Source organism: Oculina patagonica, chromosome 2 (genome assembly GCF_052425735.1).
Source record: "Oculina patagonica isolate OP01 chromosome 2, crgOcupat, whole genome shotgun sequence".
Taxonomy (NCBI): Eukaryota; Metazoa; Cnidaria; class Anthozoa; order Scleractinia; family Oculinidae; genus Oculina; species Oculina patagonica.
In genome coordinates, this window is record NC_135759.1 from 32,801,365 (window position 1) to 32,818,865 (window position 17,501).

General features: G+C 40.3%; 2 pseudogenes across 1 annotated transcript in view; one reads left to right on the forward strand and one right to left on the reverse strand.

Annotated features, from left to right (window-relative positions):
- LOC144644226 (uncharacterized) overlaps positions 1 to 17,501 on the forward strand; it is a 98,460-nt pseudogene that overhangs the window by 57,830 nt on the left and 23,129 nt on the right. The window contains exons 13-14 of the transcript XR_013569070.1: positions 1,373 to 1,743; positions 2,482 to 2,592. The product of XR_013569070.1 is annotated as an uncharacterized LOC144644226 (transcript). The remainder of the gene's footprint in view (positions 1 to 1,372; positions 1,744 to 2,481; positions 2,593 to 17,501) is intronic.
- LOC144644240 (uncharacterized) lies at positions 7,621 to 9,028 on the reverse strand (annotated as a pseudogene).

Here is a 17,501-nt window from a genome sequence, read left to right on the forward strand (position 1 = left end):
CTTTTATTAGGACGTTGTCTTTATAAAGCACTACAACGACTCTCCAGCAGTACTGGTGTCTGCAAACCATTCAACAAACGGAGGAAACCTGAACCCTGCGTACAACTCGATATCAGCTTGGGTGGAGGTCAGATGTGATTCATTCATATTACTTCTTCATATCAGATAATAAAAAAGTGTGGTAACTTTCCATAACTTTGCTTGAGATTTGAAATGAGGAACATGACGTGGCTGACGTGTGCGGTTGAAAGAATGGCTAAAAAAGCCGTGAAGTCGTAAAGCAAATATACGATTGGAGTCCGAAAGTCCAAACGAGGAAATAATTAAGAAGTGAACAATAATGGCCGTTTTTATGCTAGAGACGTTAAAGCTGTCTTAGACGTTAAAGCTGTCTCGAGACGAAATTAACGTCTAGTATAAAAACGGTAAATAAGACAGACGTCTTTAACGTCTGATGGCTTTAACGTCTTTTCGTAAGAGCGTCTGAACGACGCTCTTATCGGACAGCTTTAACGTCTTAGACGTTAAAGTCGTCTAGTATAAAAACGGGACGTCGTTAACTAGTATGAAAACAGTAAATAAAACGGTCGTCTTTATCGTCTGATGGCTTTACGTCTTCGTGTCCAGTGTCCTCCGAGTTTCGAACCCAGTCTTTTTTATTTTTTTTTCTGAAAAGCTGTCTACTTAAGGCGTCCCGTTTTTATACCAGACGCCTTTAACGTCTTAGACGTTAAAGCCGTCTGACAACATTATCGTCTCTAGCATAAAAACAGCCAATGTAGAAAAATGTCTGGCTATTTTTATCAGCATGCTTAATGAGCGTTTTTTTTACTTTACTCTATCGTTGGGAACACAAGTATGGCTTACTTTTTATTTCATATTTTGACATGAAAGAAGAGTGTCTGAATACAGTACCCTTTGTTACTACATTTTTATGGCTTCATGGTGCTGATATTAGAGTTCCTTTCTTTCCTTTCAGTATATAAACAAGACTGGCTTTAGAGCATGCGTGAAAGAGTTGTTTGTGAACCAGCATGACCCTCTGTCAGTCTCATATGCTGTCATGCCAGGTAGGATGTATAAAGAGAGATTCGTGATTTTTAAGATATTGTTATGAACTTTTCAAACAGGTTCTTTTCCAGCAGGACTAATCCTAGGAAAACTGTTTGTGTGTTGAAATTTTATTGATAGTTGGCCAAAGCTACATCAAGCTAACATCGATTCTCACAATTTTATCGGCGAGAAAGAACCCCTTTGTAGTCGATATCTAAAAGGAGGCTTTCTTTGGGCAAAGCTAGATAATTCTGTAAACGTTTTAACCTCAAAGTAAAGCTCCATTTTTTATTATTGTTATTTTTTTTTTTATCTCAAGATGTGTGTGAGCCAGGTTGGAGTTTCTACAATGGTTCATGTTACTTCACCAGTGAAACATGTGAGACATGGTCCAACGCAAGTAAAATCTGTAGAAGCATGGGAGCTAATTTAGCCGCTATTGAAAGTCAGGAAGAGAACGTGTATATTCAGCACAGACACAATGGTGACAAGGCGTGGATTGGTTTGAAATTGCAACAGAAGGATTATTCTCCTGGGTGGATGGGTGTCCTGATAAATTCCGCTACTGGGCGGAGAAACAACCGAACGACTTTAGAGGAGAGGACTGCGTACACACACTCGGTGCACGGCATGGGTACACGTGGAATGACGTGGATTGTTCGTTGTGCCATCAGTATACCTGTAAAAAAGGTTGGAATGTATTCCAAGTAGACTAGCCAATTTATATACCAAGTCTCGCCGTCTAAGAAAATATAGACTTAAAATATTCTCCAAAATAATACCCACGTAAAGCATCAAGGCCGTACGAAGGAGACTATATGGTGAATTTTGAGCAACTGCCTATTAGGTTTGTTATTTACATGTTTTCGTTATTGGACTGAAGCGTTGAGTGAAGAAGGGCCTTATAACAAAAAATAAACTACAAATGGATGAATGGCTACAAACTAACTAAAAGCCTCTTCATTTGCTTCGAAAACGTTTAAAACACCGATTAAAACAGTAGTTCAGAGAGATTACTTTGAGAATTGATAACATGGCGCGGAAGAAAGTCATACATATAATCGTATATATGTATATGGTATTTAGCTTAAAATTAACTTTTTTTTTTTAATTATCACCGTACAGTACCGTGTACTGTCGGCATTGCTGATCCTAGCAGTATGCACTGCAGGACGCATATCACATATGAATCTAGTAAGATGGCCTTGTTCACCATAAGTCCCTCCTTAGCTCAGTGAATAGAGCTCCCGCACGGTGTTTGGGAGGTCATGGGCTCAAATCCATCTCCCGGGGGCTCAGATTGTTTATGTTTCACGCTCTTGACTAGACTTTCTTCGCTCGCCAATAGAGGGCGACTTGGTGCAAGTCTAGCTCTTGACATGTTGAACATTACGTCTTTCTCATTGTTATTATTTTGTTTAATATCAGATTACGACGAATGTACCAGCTCGCCGTGTTTGAGTAGAGGCACCTGTGTAAACGGTAAAAGAAATTTCAGGTGCATCTGCCCTCGAACTCATAAGGGGAGGACATGTGAAGGTAACTTTGAAGTAGGTTTTATGACTAGTACAGTTTTGGTTAGTCTACCTTGTTGACGAAAATATGTACATGATATCTTGGATAGCAGCAAATATTTTACTATTATATGGAAGTTTTGTATTCCTTTAGATGTAAGGTACTTGATAACACGCCATAAAGAATACAGCCTATCAAAAAAAAACGCACTGTTTCATTTTTGGCAGTATCCCACGTATACGAGTTGGACTTCAGGAATTTTGATTCATTATCTCTATTGATGTTATTTGAATAAGACTCCGAATAATACTTCATCTTAATAACATCAATAATGGAATCGAAATTCCTAAAGCTAGGATAGTTTTGGCCGAAAAGCACAACAGCGGGCAACATCTAACAGCCGGAATAATAATGAGGATCGAAATGCACCAATAGCAGCGAAACAACATGCTACAAAGAGCGACACATAAAAAATCGACCTCATCGCCTGATGAAGACTAGCAGTATTGCAGTCGAAACGTCGCGATCAACAACTCAAAGCGATTTACGATTCTACTTGTGAGACAAACGGATAAACGTTCATCTTTCCTACCTCTAAATAACTTCAACACAGGGCACAGAAAAACACAGTACATATCTATCTGTCGTCACTAGTGTCACAAAAATGGCAAAGAGATAGTCCTTTGGTGTGCAAGGTGTTTTTACAACATCAGTTATCTCTTTGTTTTTTATAGAATTTGACGAATGTTCCAGCAGTCCATGTCTGAATGGTGGAACCTGTACTGATGGAGTTAATAACTTTACGTGTTCTTGTCCTTCTCCATTTTTTGGAAACCAGTGTCAAGGTATTTATTGCTCTGTGAATAGTTTTGGAATAAAACTGACCCGAATGCATGGAGATGCACGTAACGGACCTAGATTGTATTGTGAGCTTAAAATTTCATTCAACCAACCATTTAATGGTCTTTATAACCTGCCTAGTAAAAACAAAATTCGCATCTGACTGGTTAAAAGCTTACTCGATTTTTACTTTTGATCGTTCTATGTACATGTACCATTCAGCCTGGGAAATGATCGGCCTCGTTTTATTATTACTGACCCTCCTAAATCCTATTGTTCTCTATATGAAATATATCGACGATTGCAGCCACGAACTAAAAGATCAATGTGGAAAACAACTGAAATCGTCGATGTGACGCAGAGAGGGTCAATAATTATATCAGATAATAACTTCGGCTCACAGGAGCATTGGGTATGTTGCAAACAGCTGAGGCCGCATTATGTATTAAATATGGCAATGCTCGGACAATACGTAGTCTATTAACATGAAATAATTGGGCAAAATGTAAGTTGTTAGCACACTACAATAATTATTTGTAGTCTCACTCCAATTTGGCATTCCTTTGGAATGTTTATCAACCAAACGTTTCTAGCTAAAATTTTCCAACACCTCATCTTGTTACATATAGTGTTATAGCAAAAAGACGCAAACTCTTTAACGACTTCAACTTCTCTCACAGAAGCAGATGAATGTAAGTCCAGTCCTTCAACACAGGGCACAGAAAAACACACTACATACCTATCTCTCGTCACTTGTGTCACAAAAGGGCAAAGAGAGCCCTTTTGTGTGCAAGGGGTTTTTACAACATCAGTTATCTCTTTGTTTTAAAGAATATGACGAATGCTCCAGCAGTCCATGTCTTAACGGTGGAACTTGTGTTGATGGAGTTTACAACTTTACTTGTGTTTGTCCAGGCGTGTATATTGGACAACGTTGTGAAGGTATATTATTTTTTATTTGAAGTCTGGTTAACTTGTATGCACGTTTGCATGTTATTCAGTTGCGAGAAAGGTTTCTTCGAAATTGCATGGACTTGATAAGGGTAGCGTTGATAAGGGTCCGTTAATTTCGTCAACGTTTCGAGCACTTCTAAAGTTAGCTTTTATCCATTTAGTCAAAACTCGGCCGTTTCTTTGAAAAGGCAAATATTAATTAGCTGAAAGCATTTTATTACTACTATAAACAACTCAGCATCTGAAACTTGTAACTGATACTGAGCAAGAGAGTGAGTAGAGAACTTCACGCACACACACACACAGTTTAATGGAGATCATAATTGAGTAGTAAAATTTAACGTTGATATTTATGACGTTTATGTGATATCAAGAATTATCATAACCATAACAAAATTCTCGAGTCTGATTGGTTCTTAAAAGGCTCTATTTTTTACCAAATAGTAGCGCGAGCAGCTATGGTGTCCAATAACGAAGTGTTCAACATATAACAAGGCGTCAATTAACAAAATTCTCTTACCACGACGTAAAAGCCTCCTACGCAGACGCTCTCTGCGCTCGTCACGTATTCTCGTGAAGAGCACAGAGAGCGTCTACTTCCGTATGCTTAGGAGGCTAACCGCGCACGCGCTTTATTTGTTCCATCATTTTAATAGATACTCCTTTACATTCTTAAAACCTCTAGAAATGTTTTTTTCCCAGCGATTTTTATTTATTGGTTATAAAATACAACTGATGGCTGAAGATCCACAACAAGTACATTTATTCACCTGTTGCTAAGTATGGTTTCTTCGGCTTAATATAGAATCTTACTTTAAAGACAAATTAAGTTCAAATGGGCAATTTTGGGACTTAAAACGAGTCGGGAATCCGTTATACTGACCTTCCGTAAGAAGAATCTCTGATTCCACTTGCTTTATTGTAAATAATCAGCTCTAAATTCAAGCTTGCTTGTGTTCGTATCTTGCGAAACTCCGGTGGTACCATAAATGAATTTCCAACGAGAGTCGCCAAGCAACGTTGACTTACGTTAACACTAATAACTCTACCCTAAAGACAATGAAATTCGATGTTCATCAATTCTTCTGGAGTTTTCACCCAATTTGCATTCGTTTTTGACAAACATCTTCGGTCAAAATAGTCAAATTACGACGCGTTGTTAAGGTTTCATTATTCAGCTGTTGGCGAGAAACCCCTCGCGTGGTTCATGCGAGACGTCCAGGCTTTACTACATCTATCAGCATCCTTAGCGCGTGTGACGTCATAATGCAACACAATATGCAATAAATCATACTTGCGATTTGAACAAATCGGACTCCTGCTACGCGGTCGTTCAATTTTTTTCTAATTAGACGTATTATTGCAGACTGAAAGGAGCTCCACTCATCCCGTCAGTCCTATAACCATACCTAAGCAAGTCTTTCGGCCGATGCCGGAAGCGAAAACTAATAATTGTCGCAGGGCGACGATTAATCACAATGGATGGTTCGATAACTCAACACAAACTTTACTCAAACACTCGAGATTTTAATTTTACAGGCGTACGTAGCCTATAGCAACGTGACATAATTTGCAATGTAACTTGACAACGGAAGTTCAGGAAGCGGGAGGCACATCCCCACCCCTAGTCGAAACACAATGTTGAGACAAACTACAGTGCTAGCCTAACGCTTCCTCTAATAAACAAAGTTTTGTGATTGGTCTCTTGTACTCTCCTGTCTGAGTACGCACTGTAACTGCTCGAACCATCCCGTCCCGTCCAGGATAGAAAGACACGATTCTGCCCAATGGCCATACACCTCACGGTTGGTTGGGTTCAGCGACTAGCACAATATCTCCTTCTTTGAGATTCTACTTCTTCTCTTTCCACTTCTTTCTTTCTGTCAGACTAGGAAGGTACTCCTTTGTGAAACGTCTCCAGAAGAAGTTGGCCAGTGCCTGGGACTGTCCCCACAGCTTTGTCGATTTGATGTCTCTATCACTAACATCAGCACCTTCATAACTCGGATTCGCCCGCATCAGCAGGAAGTGTTTTGGCGTTAGCGCTTCAATGCCTCTTGCATCATTAGACACATGAGTAATCGATCGGCTGTTCAGTACCCCTTCTGCTTCGACGAGTGCAGTTCTAAGTACTTCTTTGGAAACAATCCTGAGAGCTCTCGGAATCTCCTCTTTATCAAGTTCCTTTGCTTCCTTGTGCCATTCACGCCACTCTCGAAGATCAGATTCTTTTAACTCGTCATCCCACCTGTACTTCATACGGGTTCAGATTCTGCAGGATGATTTTACGTCTGATTGAGAAAGGGAGGCCAAGGAGGAGCCCTCGTGAGTCCAAAACCGAGAATGCTTAGCTCAAGATCTTCCTCTTTGTTGTTCCTGGATCACCACTGAGTCCCGTAAACTTCAGTACATCTTCCTGAGCATCCCAAATGATGCCAAAAGCTCTGTCTGTTGGCAGCTTATCTTCACTCAGCTCTAGAAATCGCGGAGATTTGTCTTGTTCGGGAATGGTGGCTAAGACTTCTGGGTCATTTGTTAGCCATTTGTGTAGGCGGAAACCTCAACGGCGTAGTAACTCTGTCATCTGCTCTCGCATTTCAAAAGCTTCCTTTCGAGAATTGGTAGATGGCAGACCATCATCCATAGACTGCTCTGACATCAAGGGGTAAATCAGCACCATTCTCATCCGCATTACGCCTCATGGTGTAGTTAGCTCTGGATGGCACAGACACCTCTCCAAACACCGTTCTCTCAAACTGATACACGCTTAGTTCTTTTTCTGACGACTCCCTCCACAAGAATCTCGCCGCTGGCTTATCACTGTCAGGTAGGTGAAGCATAAATACACTTCTTCACATTTGCAGCCATAGCAATTCTCTCCTCGCAGAACCTGAGGAAGACTCCAAACGGAGAGGTCAAAAGATCTGGTCCCGTGTAGATTTCGTCATTCAGACTTTGTCGCATGAATTTTGCTGATGCATCATACACTCTTCTGAGACTATCAGGTTTCTTTGGATTGATGACAAATCTGTGTGGTGAGAACCAAACCACATTGCTATCACACTGCACTTCCCCTTTACTCTGTTTCTTTACATAGCCCTTCTCAATGTCATCCTCAATCGACTTCGCATATCTCTCTCTGATGTCAGGATTATTCTCAAACTTCTTCTCCAGGGAATGTAGTCTCGTTTTCGCCAAGAAGGCCTGACACATACACATCTTCACCCTCCCTTTTAAAGGTCGCTCGATCATCAATGAGAGTGCCCGCTTTTTCTCGATCGAACGGATCGGATTTCCTACCTTCACCACGCCTAAGGCTTTTATCTCTGACTGAGCCATGACTTGGTGCTTCAACTCTTCGTCTTCGACTGTACTTCTTTCATACACATTAAACCCACTGTATGGTGATGCTACTCTTCGTTCACCCGGTAACCAGTTAGTGACCGCCTATCCGAGTAGGGTCTCAACTGCATAAGGTACTCTTTCAACTTCCGGTTGACCCGAGGGTTTCACAATTTGCTTGGTAGAATCAAGTCAGAATTGTTCGTTCCAATTATCAGTTGTACTGGACCAGTGTCTGTGCATGCAAGTCCAAGTCCTTCACGTGTTGATACTTGTGCTTAATTGTTGACCACTTTAACTTCTGATCCAGACCATTCATGTAAGGAATCGTTTTCACATATCTGCATATCGCAATGAATACTTAATGTTCTCTTCACCGACTCGTGCAACAATGCATTTCTTGATGTGCTGGGAAGTAAACACTTTCTTCGCATTAACGCCTTGTATTTCAAGATCTACCCCCTTGCCCTGACGCACTAGCACCAGCGCTAAACTTTTATCCATGAGTGTGGTGTTACTGCCTGAGTCACGCAACGCCATCACTTCTCGTTTCCCTGTTTCCCCAAAGACAACTACAGGAAGTACTTCAACTTATGCACGACCACCAGTCTCAAGACCTGAGTACGCTGATTGATGACGCTGCCCTTGCAGTTCCACAGCCTGATTTGGTGGTGAGCTTATGTCCTACTGCGAGGTGGGCACGTTATCTCTCTCAACCTCTGGTGCTCTCTCCGAATCACGTTTTGGTTTCGCACGCTCAATAAATTTCAAGTCAACTTCATGTACAAGGGTGTGATGGCGCATATCACAGTTGCGAACTTTGCATCTATTCTTACTATGGCATTTACTCAGACGATGAACAGATAATAGACAACGTAAAAAAAGCCTGCTTTCCTCCACGACATTCCCTCAAACTTTGCACTCTCAGTTGTAACACGTGATTAGTCGACTGATGAACTGGGCACTTTGTTCCATTTCTGGTGCGTGGGGACTCTCCTGTAGCTCTTGCAAAAAAACCCAGAAGTGTATTTGTCGGTGTTCTTACGACTGTCACCTTTCAATGTGTCAGTACGTTTCCACTCTCTCTTTTCTGGCATCCACCGCTGTTTGGAATCAGAGATTTTTGCCTCTTTTCCAGCCAACTTGGAAACGAACGTCAGGTCGATAATTTTGGTTTTCCTTTCACAAATTCAGCCCATCTACCGCAAAGGCAGACAGGGAGTTTTGCGACACATTTTTCAGGAATTCGTGAGTTAAGTTCATGAACAAACTTGTGTTCCTTGAAAACACCTATCAGCTCAGAAACTATTTCTTGATACTGCCTGATCTGCCCACTATTTTCTTTCACTATTTACCTAATCGTACCTTTTTGGTACCCTTCGGCGGCATATCAGTCGAGTTTGGTCGAGCCATGGCTCGTATTTTTGCAAACGAAGTCGAGCCAAACTACCCATGGCGAGACCAAACGATCCTAATATGCCGCCGAAGCGTACCAAAAAGGTACGATTAGGTATTTACCGTACCCAAATTTAGCCAGAACTCCGGTAATATTATTCGCTCTGTTGAAGCCATTGTGTTGACCTGCTTGTACTGATACTTTTTTAGTCTTCAACACTTAAAAAAGTAACTCTTCTAACATGCCATCTTTACGGGGCTCACTTAATTCATCTTTCGCTAGTCCAGGTTTGGTTAAGTTAGTTGGCTCGATAGGAGGTTTATCATCAACATCATTTTCAGCAGTGTTCTTGTCTAAAGGTGGATTTCCACTGTTGTGTTTTTATGCACGCACGTCAACGTACGTGAAAATTATTAACGTACGTAATAATGAAATTTTACGCGCGCGATTACATGCGTCGACTTTACGTTGTCCAATTTTCCAATGTCACGTTTTTTCTAGGTATTTAAGTACGTTACACGCGAGTGTTTTCAAAAAAGTTGAACTGAGTTCAACTTTTTTCGCGACTGTCAGCGGTTACGCAGCGATTTAACCAATCATACTTTTGGATTTTGTCACATGACACCACTTACCACTTGCGTGGAACGCAATTTTGTTTTAAATCGCCGTCGATTAACATGGGAAAACATTCAGATGTAGAAGCAGTTCTCATCGAGGAAGTTCAAACATTTCCAGCAATAGTCTATAGAACTGACTACAGACTCAAAGTACACGAACGCAATAGTGAAAAAAACGTCTGGCGTCAGGTCACGTAGAATGTGAACCAGGAATCCGGGAAGGTCGCCTCAAATCTTTTTTTACTTTATGGTGTCTTTTCGGAAGTATCTATAAAATGACTCGTGGTCATATTCCCGCATCTCTTTTACTAGCATGGGGGGTAAAAAGTGTTTCTAAGGCAGCCATGTTGGAACAAACAATAAAAAATATTTGCATAAAAATGTTAATGATTTTTTTTCCCAAAGGAAAATCAATTTACTGTTTCACTCCTCCAATATGGCCACCAAGAAAATACTCTATTCATCAACTTAGTAAATTCAGGATGGCAGTTATTTACGTACGTTCAACGCACGTAAAAAAGAAATGCCTTTTATTACTTTTTACGCGACAGTGGAAATTTGACTACGTATCTTTTTTTACGTACGTTTTACGTACGCAAAGATTTACGCGTCAGAGGAAATCCACCTTAAGCGTCATATCATCAACAGGTAATTCATTCAACTCTTTATCAACATCACTGTTATTTGACAAACCTTCTTCCTGGGCGATAGCATCCTCGAACTCATATTGCAGTCGTAATTCCACGGCTTTCTTTTAGAGCTCCAGAATTCTTTCTTAGAATGAAAACTTTGCTTGATCTTGGTGAAGTCGATTCTTTTTACGTAAATAGTCGCGGGGTTTCATCTCTTCTGACGCTCATTTCGGCAATTACAGTTCTTGTCAGCTTTGAATCACATAACACAATTCTGCACAGCTCTCATTCGCAGCCTGACGGCGTATTTTCTCGAATTTCTTCTCGCTGTCCGGCTCCGTGGACCAAATTTCGCGGGGCGACGATTAAACACAATGGCTGGTTCGATAACTCAACACAAACGTTACTCAAACACTCGAGATTTTCATTTTACAACAGTCACAACACAGCTCGATCGAAAATTCTCTCATCTCCCCAGGCGCACGTGGCCCGTAGCAATGTGACGTAATTTACAATGTAACTTGGGAGGCACAATAATTGTTGCATTATATATTGTCTAGATTAAATGGTGTGGAAATCAATTTTGTTTGCACACTTTATGTGGACGTCTTTCGTTTTACCTCCTTATTTAATCGATTTCTCCTTTTGATATTCTTAAAATGAAATTAATAGGCCTTATTCGTTTTCTCGGTATTGGATTGGAACTAGCTTGCAATGGAGGCTAATGCGGGTAATCTTTTCAAATGCAAATGACATGAAGCTGTTTTTAATGATATTCCCCCGCATGAGCCTCCATTGCAAGCTAGTTCCAGTCCAATACCGAGAATACGAATATGGTCTATTCCTCGCCTCAGTCTCGATCTGTTGATTTTTTTTTTTGCATTTTGGAATGTTGTGAGTCAACTTTATTTTTGTATCTCGTGGTCATAGATGCAAAAACGGGGATTTTCAACCACGCGTGATAACCTCTGTTCGACCTGTTCATGTATATGATAACAGACATCCAGAATTGTCCACCCCCATCTCGGTAAATAACTGTTAGTTATCTGAAGGCTCTCTGAGAGATAAATAGTAGAATGTTTTATGAATAAGAAAGCCATTTGTTGCGCACAACTCATGTTTTCAATACCTGCACACCCTAACTCATCTAACACTGTCACTGATTTCTCCATAAAGGAATAGCCAAAATTTCATGCAAAAATCTGCTGACCGCTGGCTACACCTCAAGTGGATCATACTCTTTAAAAGTCAGTGGATATTCATTCCAGGTAGGGTTTGTGCACGTCTAAACACTTTTGTCTTGAAGGAGATGAGGGTCTGAATGGAGTTCAACTGATAAATGAGACCTAGTCAAAGTTTTTAACGTCAGCTGAGAAACGACGTGTTTTTTAACTGATAGCTGAGATCTTAAAGTTTACAGATAGCTGAAAGTTGGGCTGTAACTTTAAGTGATACCTGAGAAAATCGCCAAACATTTAACAGAAAACTGAAATTAATTGCCGAATAAGGACTCTCAAAGATGTACAGCGGATACCGATTTCTCGTTCCTTGACTTGTCACGAGCGTATAGGACAGGAAAAAATGTTAAACCGCTGACAGGAATCGGACTCATGACCTTCCGCACACTGTTCAGATGCTTTAACCACTGAGCTACAAGGAGACTCGGGGCGAGCTAGGCCATTTGTTCTAGGTTCATATCTGGCACAATTTTTGCATATTGCTTGGGTCGGCAATGCCGAAAGCGTCCTGTGTAGAGACAGAGAGAGAGGAAGGTAGAAATTTTATGCTCGGTAAATAAAATAAGAAATATCAATTTTCTATTGCCAAGAGCGTGGAACCTATGTAAAACCTTTCTTTTAAGAACGTGATGAGAATACTTACGAGCGGAATTCTCTATCTTTTTAGAATTTTCGGACAAAAAGGTTAAAATCGAATTTTTTTTTATTACGCCAAAAAGACCCTTTGGGTGAACTATTTTTGAAAATATTATGTAAAACTTCCAGCAAGTTTTATTTTTTGAGAAAACGAGGAAAGTTTGTAATTCGAGCTCATGCTGTCTGAACGCCGAGGAAAACTAATTAATTGACAGCAATTTCGTGGCATTTTCGATGCGCTCGTTCTCAACTTCAGAAACTTGCCTTGAGTTCATTTTTACATGAGTATTTAACCAACCCTAGGTCTTCCTTTTAAACAAAAAATCTTCCTGAAATATGTAATTGTTGACACATTTTTACCGCGTTAAAAATTCTATCGATCGCAATTTAATTTACATACCGAATTTGACCTAACTTCAGAGGGCTAGAACACCAAGGGTATACGCTTCTATCGGTAAAACATGGGTTCTTTGGAAAGCCCTATTCTTCCTTCTTATCATATCCAAAGCGTTAGTTTGGCCCGTAAAAAGTGAGTGCGCTAGCACGAAAAATATACAGGCATTTTTGACATGTTTCCGCCATAATTCCCATTCTGCAGTCAACCGGGTAATGTCGAACTAAATTGTTAAAACGAATTAAATTTGGTCTTATGCTTCGCCGTTATCAGTTTCAATGAGTTAAATTTTTTGCTACAAAACTACAATATCTCAAATTTTTAACAGAAAGGAACAGTTTTAATAAAAATAAATAAATAAAGCAACAAACAAGACATGCTCACCTTCATTGTGCCGCCGTTAATTTATGCGAGGGAAGAGAATTGTCGCTGTATGTTGTTTTCATTTTCACTGAAGCGTTTCCTTCCACTTCTCAGTTTTTAAATATAAGATTACCCTTTTTACGCATATACATCTCAATTTAGACGACATTCCTGACATTTAGCTAGAATCTTATCCACCAAAACGGCAAATTCCTGAAATTCGTGCTATGTGCTGTCTGACTATACTTGTCACGCAAGAGAATTTATTGATATCATATTTCCAACACAAGTTGACGTGACGTAGGGACGGACCATTGAAATATCCGGTGGGGTGTTGACTTTTTCCAAAAAAACTGTTTCAAGAAAAAAAGGGATGTGACATAGTGCATATTAAAAAAAATAAGGTAAAGAAAGAACCAAAACGAGAAGTAGTTGTCATCTTTTAAAGGAGGAGTTTAATTTTTTAATTTTTTTGGGGGGGGAGGGGGGGGGGGTGGAGGGGTCGTATTAAACATTTGGATTTTGTAGGGGAACAGGGGAAGACGTTCTGATAAAGAAAGGGACAATATATATAACAGGCATAATCAAATCCCTCCCCTTTAACCCCATCGGCAAACTAAACGGTCCCAGGAGCCCCCAAATGTCGCTGCAATGCTTGTGCCCTAGAAAAGCAAAGTACCGAACTTGATACAGTGTACGGGTTATTGGGCAATATATTTGCGTTGGCTCTTCGAGGTGATGTCATTTAGATTTGCTACACCGCATTGAGTCCCAATAAGAACGAAAAAGCTGTCTGCGGTTGCAATCTTCTGTATCGGTTCTAGTCGCGGTGGTAATTGTACGCCCATTACTGAGATAAATCTGTTGTTTTCCGACTCAGATTTTCTGCTGAATTTAGATTGAAAATATTCTTATGAACATTTTAATACTCGTTTATATCGTTTAACAATGGGTACGCAATGGGTATCTATTGATCATGTCAGTGCCGTAGCAAAGGTAAAATAAGGGAGGAGGGGCACGTGAGCGCCGGAGGCGCGAGCTGCTAGCGGTTCTGGGGGATTTATCGTGTTATTGGATAGTAAAAGGTTTTGCCGTTTAGAGACGGTCCGTTCTATTCTATTTACAAATTTTCAACACAAAATTATAGTCTTTTCAAAATCTCAGCCTCAGATTTATTCTTAAAATATTCTTAAAAATTCGCAAATTTCAGCCTTGATATTCTTATCAACTAGATTCTTATAAATAAAAACAGTGTCAAAAATAAACCACTGAATGCAATGGTCACACAACATATCTCCACGGCCCGGCCAAGACCTGTACGCATGCGCACAGCCTATTACCCGTGGAGTGGCAGCCATGGACAGCTGACTCATCAGCATGGCATAGCCAGGAAGGGTCTCACATAAGATCATAGACCCCGCCGTTTACTCCAGAGGCGAACTCCAGACATGTCCAGAGGCGAACTCGTGTGACCATTGCATTCAGTGGTTTATTTTTGACATTTTTATGTCGTCACACATGCATCCCTATTAATTTAGTGGATCCACATCTCCTTACGCATTGCCGAGACTGTTCTACAGTCCCAGCCACAGCTCCCATATGGTTCCATATGGAGCTGGGGTTTAAAGCAACCTTCGGGTTCGCCTCTGGAGTAAACGGCGGGGTCTATGATCTTATGTGAGACCCTTCCTGGCTATGCCATGCTGATGAGTCCTTACAAGGACGAAACAGCTGTCCATGGCTGCCACTCCACGGGTAATAGGCTGTGCGCATGCGTACAGGTCTTGGCCGGGCCGTGGAGATTTGTCGTGTGACCATTGCATTCAGTGGTTTATTAAAAACAGTGTATTTTGATCTATTTATGTGTGACACTAATAGACGTCAACTATACTTCTTACAGGTCTGAAGAAATTTTGTCCGAATATTATGGAAAGATCCATACACATTAAAAACATTAATTTAGGGTGGTTACACCTCGTATTTGTATGTCAGATCATGATGTTCCCTATTTTTGTAGGGGTTTAATCCGGGCCGAGCGTTTATTAACGGAAGGCAAATTTCTGTCAAATTTTCAGATTGATTTGTTTTTGTCCATCTCCGAGACCAAGGGGCAGTTTTACAAAGCAAGGCAATTTTGCTCTTCGTTTTGCCCCGAAAAACTTTTCCTGGCCATCTAAGTTTTACAGTTTCCCAAAGGTACATTATTGCGGATTGAACACGTTTATGTTGCAACTTGCAACCATGATTTATGACAAAAGTAACATAAACGGTATTTTAACTACACAAAAGAGCATGAAGTAAAGGTTATGGATACAAAGTTTTAAGTTCATAAACGCCTCGAACTGAGAGTTTCTCGTGATTTCAACGCCTGTAAGCACTAAAACAAGAACGAAAATGCGTCAGTAAGAAAGACGGGAATGCGAAAACGGCTAAGTGAATAAGGTCATATTTTGTTGTACAACGTCCATCCTAGCTATTTTACGCCAGCGTTCATTGAAAATTCCAAAGTAGCATACCGTACTAGTGCCATTCATAGCAACGAACGAACGCCCCCGGCGTTTATTAAAAAATAAGCAATTTTGACCCGGCTTTTATACGAGGCCGGCGTTTAATCGAGGTCCGGCGTTTAATCGAGAAAATACGGTAATTTAAACCATGCGGCGGCTGAAATTTTATCCGCCAAACGTAAACCGGACGACCATTGCTAATTTCTTTTGCTTGTAGCTGACCAAGAACCCTGGTGAACACTTTGGGAGTAGCACGAAAAAATGCGATTAACGAGAATTTTTTTGCGCTGCTCCAAAACTAATACCTGAACTATAAACCGACTGCCTTAAGCTATATCAAGCCCGCGGGATCAGGCTACGGCTTGTTTGGCGGACAAAATTTCGCCAGGTCTGTAAGAAGAACAGTGGACGTCTATATCTATCACATATAGCAAATAGATTAATTTAATAATTTTCCGCTAAGTTGCACCTTTCATGACGCCTTAACTATAGTAAAAATAGCCCCCAGTGTACATTGTGGTCACGCGGACGCAGAGTTTTACCTGTTTGTGACCTATTAGTGACCATTAGCTGGAAGGGGGTTAGTGGGCCTACTTGTCTGCAGGATTATATTCCAGGGCACAAGCATTGCATGACGTTCAGTTTTTGCCTAAAGATACAGGCCTTTTTCGTAACGCATGTAAGATTTTATACGCAAGAATTATTATAAATATCATAACTGAAATTCATTTCTCTGGTCAGTTGTTTTCTGTATTAAGCGACATTTGGGGGCTCCTGGGACCATTCAGTTTGAATGGTGTTGAGTGGGAGGGATTTGATTATGACTGTTGAATGTATCTCCCCTCACTTTATCAGAACGTTTTTCCCCTGTTCACGCCACAAAATCCAAAATTTCTAATACGAAACCTTCTCCCACCCCCAAACTCCTCCGCTTAAAGATGACAACTACTTGTCGTTTTGGTTCTTTCTTTGTATTATTTGTTTTTTCAACAATGCACTATGTCACATCCCTTTTTTCTTGAAACAGTTGTTTTTGGAAAAAGTCAACACCCCACCGGATATTTCAATGGTCCGTCCCTACGTCACGTCAACTTGTGTTGGAAATATGATATCAATAAATTCTCTTGCGTGACGAGTATAGTCAAACAGCACATAGCACGAATTTCAGGAATTTGCCGTTTTGGTGGATAAGATTTCTTGCTAAATGTCAGGAATGTCGTCTAAATTGAGATGTATATGCGTAAAAAGGGTATTCTTATATTTAAAAACTGAGAAGTGGAAGGAAACGCTTCAGTGGAAATGAAAACAACATACAGCGACAATTCTCTTCCCTCGCATAAATTAACGGCGGCACAATGAAGGTGAGCATGTCTTGTTTGTTGCTTTATTTATTTATTTTTATTAAAACTGTTCCTTTCTGTTAAAAATTTGAGATATTGTAGTTTTGTAGCAAAAAATTTAACTCATTGAAACTGATAACGGCGAAGCATAAGACCAAATTTAATTCGTTTTAACAATTTAGTTCGACATTACCCGGTTGACTGCAGAATGGGAATTATGGCGGAAACATGTCAAAAATGCCTGTATATTTTTCGTGCTAGCGCACTCACTTTTTACGGGCCAAACTAACGCTTTGGATATGATAAGAAGGAAGAATAGGGCTTTCCAAAGAACCCATGTTTTACCGATAGAAGCGTATACCCTTGGTGTTCTAGCCCTCTGAAGTTAGGTCAAATTCGGTATGTAAATTAAATTGCGATCGATAGAATTTTTAACGCGGTAAAAATGTGTCAACAATTACATATTTCAGGAAGATTTTTTGTTTAAAAGGAAGACCTAGGGTTGGTTAAATACTCATGTAAAAATGAACTCAAGGCAAGTTTCTGAAGTTGAGAACGAGCGCATCGAAAATGCCACGAAATTGCTGTCAATTAATTAGTTTTCCTCGGCGTTCAGACAGCATGAGCTCGAATTACAAACTTTCCTCGTTTTCTCAAAAAATAAAACTTGCTGG